This window comes from Betta splendens, chromosome 3 (genome assembly GCF_900634795.4).
Source record: "Betta splendens chromosome 3, fBetSpl5.4, whole genome shotgun sequence".
Lineage (NCBI taxonomy): Eukaryota > Metazoa > Chordata > Actinopteri > Anabantiformes > Osphronemidae > Betta > Betta splendens.
In genome coordinates this window covers 13302974-13311481 of record NC_040883.2, presented here as the reverse complement: position 1 = coordinate 13311481, position 8508 = coordinate 13302974, and positions in this window count along the sequence as shown.

The following is an 8508-nucleotide window of genomic DNA, read 5'->3' as shown; positions in this document are numbered from 1 at the left end:
GAGACAAGTGATTGCAGAAAGGGGAAAAAAAGAATCCAATGCGTGGAAGGAGTGGGTGGTGAAAGCGAAAACAAATGAGATAGAGTTGCATAGAGAGATCAAGTTAGAGACAGGCAGGGCTGGAGGGATACAGGCAGTGTTCTAATGACTTCACACCCCATTAGCCACTTAGTCTGATGCGTCACACCTCATTATGCTGCTGGAGCAGCAGTGCATGAACGCGTGAAACCATCCACTCAGCCAGACCTGTCCACCCATTCCAAACGCTCGCTCACTTACAGCAATTAGTGTATGTGTGCGTTTGTGTTGCTGCGTTGCTCGCATGTGTGCATGTGTGTGTAAAGATAAAAGCCAACTGTTGTGCCGGTCTTTTGAAAACAAACGGTTAAAATCGATTGTTCATTGTGCAATGAAGACCTTCCTGACCGAGATGTAGCGGCTCCCGCTATGTGGCATTTTAACACAAGTGCACCATGGCTACGCTGCAGCTCAAGCTGGTAATGCTGTGAACAGGCCAGAGCAGCGCTGCCTTTGTCAGCCTGAATAACGGAGGAGGACTGAGCAACGTGCTCCGGAGGACTCCCCTTAATCACTCTCTCCAACACGCGAGTGCCCAGGCACGATGAACATGCGCACACAGACACACACACACATCCTCAAGAATAAGGAGATGAGAGAAAAGAGACTCCCCCCCCCCCCCCCTCCAACGCCGCTCCCCAGTTGCCCCAGCCCCAGTTGGCAAAGTGTGAAGTGTTCCTCTCCAGGACAAGGCCTGCTAACTCAAATCCCTGGCTGGCAGCCACACTCCTCTCCATTACAAACACTGGGTCCATTTATCCCACTGTCCCCCCTCTCCAGTCACTCTGCCACCCCAGGGGGAGAGCCACATAATGGCTGTGTAGCCACTCTAACTGACATCTCTATTCAGCTAATGTTTATTGTTTTGCTCTGCTTGGTTTGTTGATATTCAACAAAAATGAACGGCAGACAAGAAAATGAGTAAATAATTGTATCACTGTGCCAAGCTTTGTATAATTCATGGATCCCAGACAAATATTTCATATTTAATCAGATTTTTCTTCTGTTTCAAGCCAATTTAGACTGTGTTAATACCCAGCAGATGAAGGAGCTGCTGTATTATGCAATTTACCTCTGACTGGCGCTTTGCTCTGATGTTGAGTACTTAAATTATCTATTGTCCCTTAAGATGACCTTAATGTTCCTCTTTACAGTGTCTGGCCTGGACATTTCCTTTATACCAAATCTGTTATACTTGTTTAATGTTTCCCATTATGATGGTATAAAATGCACATTAGTCAAAGAATTCAGAAAACTTTCAGAAAATACGAGAATACCACATTATATACTGTAGATTTTACGGTGAGTGCTTTCTTACTACTGTACCAAAACCAGGTAGTTACATAATTAAATGTGAAATCAATCCATTGTCAGGACATCTTTTTAATCAAATTCATTCCCCTGCTGCCACTGACTCTCAAGGATTTGGTCCTTCTCTTCCTAGCTGGGTGCTCCCCTGACCTTCAGCGCTACACTAAGATAATGTAATCATGGTCAGGGACTTGATGCTGTCACACATTTCCTACCTGCGCTGAATGCGTGCTGCGTGAGCATGTCAGACATCACACACCTAAACAGCCGTCTGCTCAATGTTGTTCCAGTCACAGGATGAGCGAGAGACAAAACACACAAAAAGCAAGTGAAACAAGAGCTGTGTGAATTTGCTGGAGGAGTTCTACAGTACGTTGGGTTCCAGTGGCACAGTTCTCACAGTTGTCAAACCCAGCTGACTGGCATCCATGACAGTGGGCCCAGCGTGCGCTGTGTTGGCCCCTGCGGCGTCCCGGTCCTGGGTCAGAGAGGCCGGTGCGATGCTGTGCGCTGCAGACAGGACGCGCCCTGTTGCGTAGCGACCTTCCTCCCGCATCGCGTCCACCTCTTGGCCTCTCGCATCCAACAACAGCGAGTCCTATCAGCTGGACACATGCAAAACGCGTCTCGTGTGTCACGCTGCGCTAGCGCTTCCGAGGCGGCGGCTTGCAGAGCGGGCGCATGGATGCAGCGTGAGCGTATTGAATTATGAGTGTAAAGGGATAACAGGGAGCAGAGATGGTATCACACTCTGTCATCTCCAGGAGTCTTAACAAGGGCAGTCTGTGACTTCCCAACCTCTGAACTTCACTCACTGCTGGAGGGAATCCATAATAAACCGACGTGATGAACATGCCCTTGCCCTATCCAGATGTACACAGTATTAAATATGAGCATTTATTTAGAAGGCACAGGCCTGTGGGGGAGGGGGGCGGGGGGGGGGGGGGGGGGGTATAGCGGTCTAATATTCTCATTATCTTTTTCTCATTCACTCATTTCTTTCATTCACTCTGTTCATTATTTCCTCCACTGCCTCTGTTCACCGACCCCAAGACTGCTCTGTCTCACTCCACCTCCCCTCCTCCTCTCATTCACTCTTTCTTACTCTTCCCCTGCTCTTCTGTTTTGGGCAGAAGCTCGGGTGAGATCATAATTATGTTTTGACACATGGCGTTAGCCCCTAGAGCGCTCGGATTTTAACTCAAAGTGGGAGTTGTCAGTGCGACAGCCCTTACTGCTCTTAATTGGAGGGGAGGACCAGGAGGCCCACCCACAGACCAGGGTGGCAGTTTTAATGAGGTTATGTTTGTACAGGAAGTCAGAGTTGTGACAGGAGGAAGCTGTCATTGGCCCGTTAAAGAGAGTGGCTGACATCTCAAAGCTTACCGTGTTCCTCAGCAAAGGGGGGGAAACCTCTGCACTCCTTTCTCTACAGGTGGAAGCAGGCAATTAAAACAGAAATGAGTAACTAAAAACACTCGTGGCAGCCACAACGGCTTGAGTACATTGCCGATAAATGCCAATCAGAAGAGGAAAAGCTGCTGATAGAATAATAATTGCTAAATGAAGGACTTATTAACACTCTGGCCTCACTTCAGCGAGACTCGGTTGAAAAGAAACAATAATTACCCCAACTAAATGGCAATTACCACAAATCAGCAGAAGTATGTATCAGTTTGTCTTGCCCTTGTGTGCACACATTTGTATGCAGAGTGTATCTGTGTGTGTGTGTGTGTGTGTCTGTCTGTGTGTGTGTGTGTGTGTGTGTGTGTGTGTGTGTGTGTGTGTGTGTGTGTGTGTGTGTGCGTGCGTGTGTGTGTGAATTCTGTCTATATGTGTGCTAGAATGTGCAGTGCAGTGACTCGGTGCCAGTGTTTTTCAGCCTTCGCCTCGGTCAGAAAGGAGGCAGAGAAGGTGTTGAAAGCCGAGCTGCAGAGCTCTCCGGCCGACACACTGGCCTCAGTGTTCTCCAGGTGCACCCTGTTGGGAGAGGGTGCCGCTGCCAGTGTTCTGTGGCCGTTGGTATTCTGCCCTAACAAACAGGCAGTGCGTAACCTTTGATCTGCACCACCCTCAAAGTGAGAGTCCCCCGAGTTCCCACTTCTGCGAAAAGTTCTTTTTTCCTTCTTTGTCCGAATAGTAACCGTGCCAAAATACGGGGCCGACATTCCATCTCTACAGACGTTTATTTGGAATGGGGGCAGTGCTTGTTTTCCTAAGTAGCTTTTGAACAGGTTTGAGTTTCACCGTTGCTTTTAAGCACGCACGCGATACGTGTCGGAGGCCAACCAAAATCATCACAGAGATCATAACTATTTCCTCTCCACTGGTCCTGTCGCCGACCTCTGCGTGTTTTAGACACACAAGATTGTTTTGAAGATGAGGCGAACTTTGTCGGCCAATGTTTCTTCTTATTGGATTTACAATAGAAAGATTTTACCGAAAGAGTGAAACAATGACGCTTTGTCAAACTAAGTTCAGTTTGCGTCCTTAGAGGCAGTGGATTTCCTTCACGTGTTCCTCATGTGTCTAAGGTGTGTATACACACTGGGCTCGTTTTGACACATCACTCTTTGCTTGGCCTTAAATCATGATCTTAATAGACCCTCTTTGTTCACCGCGACAATATGTGGCTTCACACAATTAGAGAGGACTCGTTCCTGCCATACTGTAGATAAGCATCACCTGCAGGCTGTATAGATTGGAACAGGCGCTCCAAGGTTGTCTGGAGGTCTTTTTTGTGTTCTGCTTTATATTCACACAAACACAAGAGCTGGCTTCTCTGAGGAGGTGGGAAGCCGCGAGGGACCGTTTTTGATGACCTTACGTGGCCTCGGTCACAAGACGTGAGGTCTAGTTGAGGTGAAGCTTTCAAAGGTCACAGTGTTCTTTGGAGAAGAGGGCAAAGAGGTGAGGAGAAGCAAACCCCTGTTTAAATCTGCTGTTCATTTGCACATCAGAGCTTTTGTTGTGATCCATCAGGACGCGCTGAGAGGCCTAAACGATCCTATAAGTGTACTGAGAGGCTGCTACCTTAACACAAGCACACTCCAGTCACACCCTTTGGTATCTAAAGGTCATCGTTCTGCCATCAGCCCTATTTGTGAGAACTGAGAAATGTGACGTTTGAGATGAAACTGCAGCAGTAGAAAAGGGCGTCTGTGACTTGAACTCGACTGTGCGCCTGTAAAGCTGAGAGCTGAAATCCCACCTACGAAGTATCTGTCACTGCGATCTGGTCTGACTGATCTCACCACAGGCTGGGCTCACGGTGCTCTCGCTCACCCCCGAACATTGTCACGGGTTTCCACGGAGAGCGCTGTTACCTTGCTGGGAGAGCGCGCTCGCGTTCGCGTTCGGATCGTGAGAAGTGACATGCAAACGCGGCTGCTGCTGCTTCCGCGTGTCAGAGGCGGAAACGAATGTGCCAGAAACGTGAACATGCGCGTTTACAAATTCGATGGAAAGTTTCTCACCTTTTTCATGTCATTTCAGGTGATCAAGCGACTGTGGCTGTCTGGATGTCACGTTTTTTTTTTTTTTTTCCCCACCATCAGCGAAGTTTGAATCATTGCAGAGTAATTAGCCCAAAGGTTTTCAGTAAATCCTGCTGTCACACTGTTGTAGAATCACGCTGTACTGTATAGATTTGTGAGTCTCTACAGTGATCACCCCTGGTTAAACCAAGAATCCGTAATGCTCCAAGGTCCACTTAGCCCATCTTCTCTAGCATTAATAATGCAGAACATTTTCCTAATGAAGGAACATATTTTTTCTTTTCCATTTTTCTTCCAACATGTTGGATAACTGTGTTAATCAAGGCTTTACTTTCAGATTTCCTCTCTAATGGCATAACGGGTGGAAGGAAAAGGTCACGGTGGTAATAGACTGATCTGTAGTCCTCGGGGAGATTCTCTCTCCTTCCTTTTTCTCTCCACCTCTCTCGCTTAGTCCCAGACAGATAGTCTCAGTGCCACACATGCTCATCTGCCTCCCACTGCGCTCTGCCCAGCTCCCCAGGATTTCAATCACAGGGCCAAATGAAATTATTAAGAGGTGTTAAACTTATTAATCATTAAATTAGCTAAATGATCCTCCAAGTATGGCCCAGATGAATGACTTGCCATTTTCTAATGCAATTTGCCTCTGCGGCAGGTGAAGGTCAGGAGAGTGCCCTCAGCGTGGCCGTCTTATTCCTTCTTTTATTTTAATTCTCATTTTACTCCCGTGCCTGCCTCAATCCTTCATCTGACCTATGAAGCAAAATAAATTCCTGTGCGCTTTGACAGCTCTGAACGCAAAACATGCAAAGCAAAAATTAAAGTGGATAAAGTTATAAAGACATTGTTAGCACATCCCTGACACTTCCTGCCATCATTTCCCTTTTGATAATAGACAGGTACCAAACAGCTCTCAAGTTTCGGTTTCCTTCTTATCTTGATTTGATTGGTGGGAAAGTAGGTGAGCATATGTGCACCGCGCCTCCTGCATAACACAGACTGTTTAGTATGCAGTGACAATTTTATGATTGTGCACATGTAAACATTTCAGAAGCTCATCATGGCCTGCATTTATCCTACATCTGTGCGTTCAGCACTTCAAGTACTTGGTAGTATTTCACTTAGTCATTTACACAGCGGCACCATGAGCAGTTTCTCCTTTTAGCACCGGCTCACCTTCCCTTTCTGATTTATCTCCGGTGCAACATAGCAGAGTCATTCAAAGTGCGACAGGCAATCAGTGACATTATGGCAGAATTTACAGAAGGCTAACAAAGCGTGCCTCTGCTCCACCAATTACAGCCGCAGCTAAGGTCAGCGCTGTGGATGAGTAGGCTGAGTGTTGGGCGGTTTCAGGAGGGACGTGCAAGGTCAAATCATGTAAACATAGAAGAGTTACAATTGTAGGGCTCTTTGAAGCTTCTTTTCATTCTTTTATTGCCGTAATCGTAGGAAAGCGATCAATTAAGTGTTTGTAATGTCCGATCATTTGTGACTTTCACTGTTCCTGATTTTGCAGACTGAGGAGATGCGCTCAGACCTCAGACAACCTCGCTCATGCTTAGAGGTTGTTGTGTCCCTGCCACCATGTGCATTTAGTGTATGCCGTCAGGCTGCGTGTGTGTGATTACGTTCCAGAGGGAATTAAATATCACTTTATTAATCTGCTCACCTAAATTTAATGAGACATGACCAACGGTGTGTGTTTGTACGGATTAAGTGCCCACATCTGAGAGTGGCGAAAGCTGTTTTCAAAACGTGTGTATGGATATTTGAGTGTGCTTTCATCACTTTAATGAAGTTAATTTCTGGATTTTAAATAACCTCCATTTAAACGTGAAAGTGTCCTTTAAATTTTTTTCACTGGTACGTCAGCATGGAGGACAGAAAATGGCTGAAACTGACATCTTTAACACAGTCAGTTCTTCCTTCACAGGGCAAATGAGGATCCAGAAATCAATTCCATCTGATATTAATACTAGTATGATTATATAATTAGACCGTGATCAATATGACATGGATTTGAAGGCAAACAGTGGATTAGAGCTTTCTGTGTTCTCCGGGCAGTCGAGTAGTCACGATCTGGCTGACCAGCCGGCCTGCACACCCTTGACCAGGTTGTCGTCAATATGTGATTGAACAGAACACAGAGGTTGTGGGAAAGTTTGGAGGTTGAGGTTTTTCAGAAAGAAACATGTAGCTTTTACCATCATGTCAGTACATACGTGACAAGTTTGGTTAAAACATGCGTTGTTGTTCAGCTGCTATATCTTAGAGTAATTAAACCTACACAAATACAAGGATAATGTTGACTTGCTGTTATTGAGTCGGTCTTTTTTTGCCACCTATTTTTTGTTAAGGTGCTTTTGTGTTGAGTGCTGAGACTGTGGTTGTCAGTGTGAAAGTTGACAACAAACACGCAAGTGCGTTGCCAGATATTACACAATAGGTGTACACAAAACCCTCCCTCCTCTATCGCAGTTGCCTGTTTTCTTTCTGTCGTGCTTTTGTTTTCCCCAGCCTCATTTGTGATGGTATTTATCTCGGTAAAGGATACAAAACCCTCGCTCTTGTCTGAAAGAGGAGTCATTTACAATCATTTACATTAACAAAAACTGTATTTTACCATTACAATACGCTCAGACAATAGCATATAGCCGCCTTGTTCGTTTTGTGCTACACATGAACAGAGGTACACGCGCCTCCATTGTTCTGTGTAAAATGTGCCACAGACGTAATCATCCTTTTCTGCACTTGCTGTATTAGATAATGAGAAGATGCTGATACGTTTCTGAATGCAGTCTGCTCCCCATTGGCTAATCCACATCACTGACTATTGTGGGGATCACAGTGATGGTTTATTACTTCTCGCTCAGAGCTCAACAGTGATTTTAACATTCACAGTATAGAAACAAACGCGCAGCCTCAGATCACTCATTCATTCGAGAGGATGCCAGTTTTCAAGAGCAGGGGTGTGTCACTTAGAGTTGTGCAGATCTTTGTGCGTCTCAACGATGCATTAGACACCAAACTTTGAAATGGATCAGGAGAATTTTCATAACTATGTACGGTAGCTGTGTCCATGATGTCAAAGCCATGTAGGCTTAATTGGACACGTGGATTAATGCAGGTTTACAGCGGATCCCAGAAAATTGATGGACAATGAAATGTAGACATGATGTGACAGCAGTAAATGTTCCCATTTCCCCTGGATTTTATAAAGAGAGAACATCTTGTGTTTAGCTCATTTATCCTCCTCTGTCAGGCACCTGAGGTATTGAATTTCACTGACACTCGGGACCTTAATGAGAAGCAGAACGACACCTTCATATTATAGCTTGTGCCCTACCTCTCTCCATTCCTATGACTTGCTTTAATAAATTACCGTCCAATAAGAACTTTTATGATCTTGGCATATGTTGCCTTTTATAGGTGAAAATAATTGCATTCCCAGATCACCCTGCCCATTCTGAACATGAGAATGAGACTAGCAGAGCCTACAAAATGAGATAGTTTCACAGTGTCTGCACAAGTCCTTCTCATTTGGGTCGTTACGCCACCCCCTCCTTCTTTCTCGGTTTCCTGGCATACCTTCACAAGCACCATCCCCCCATCACCA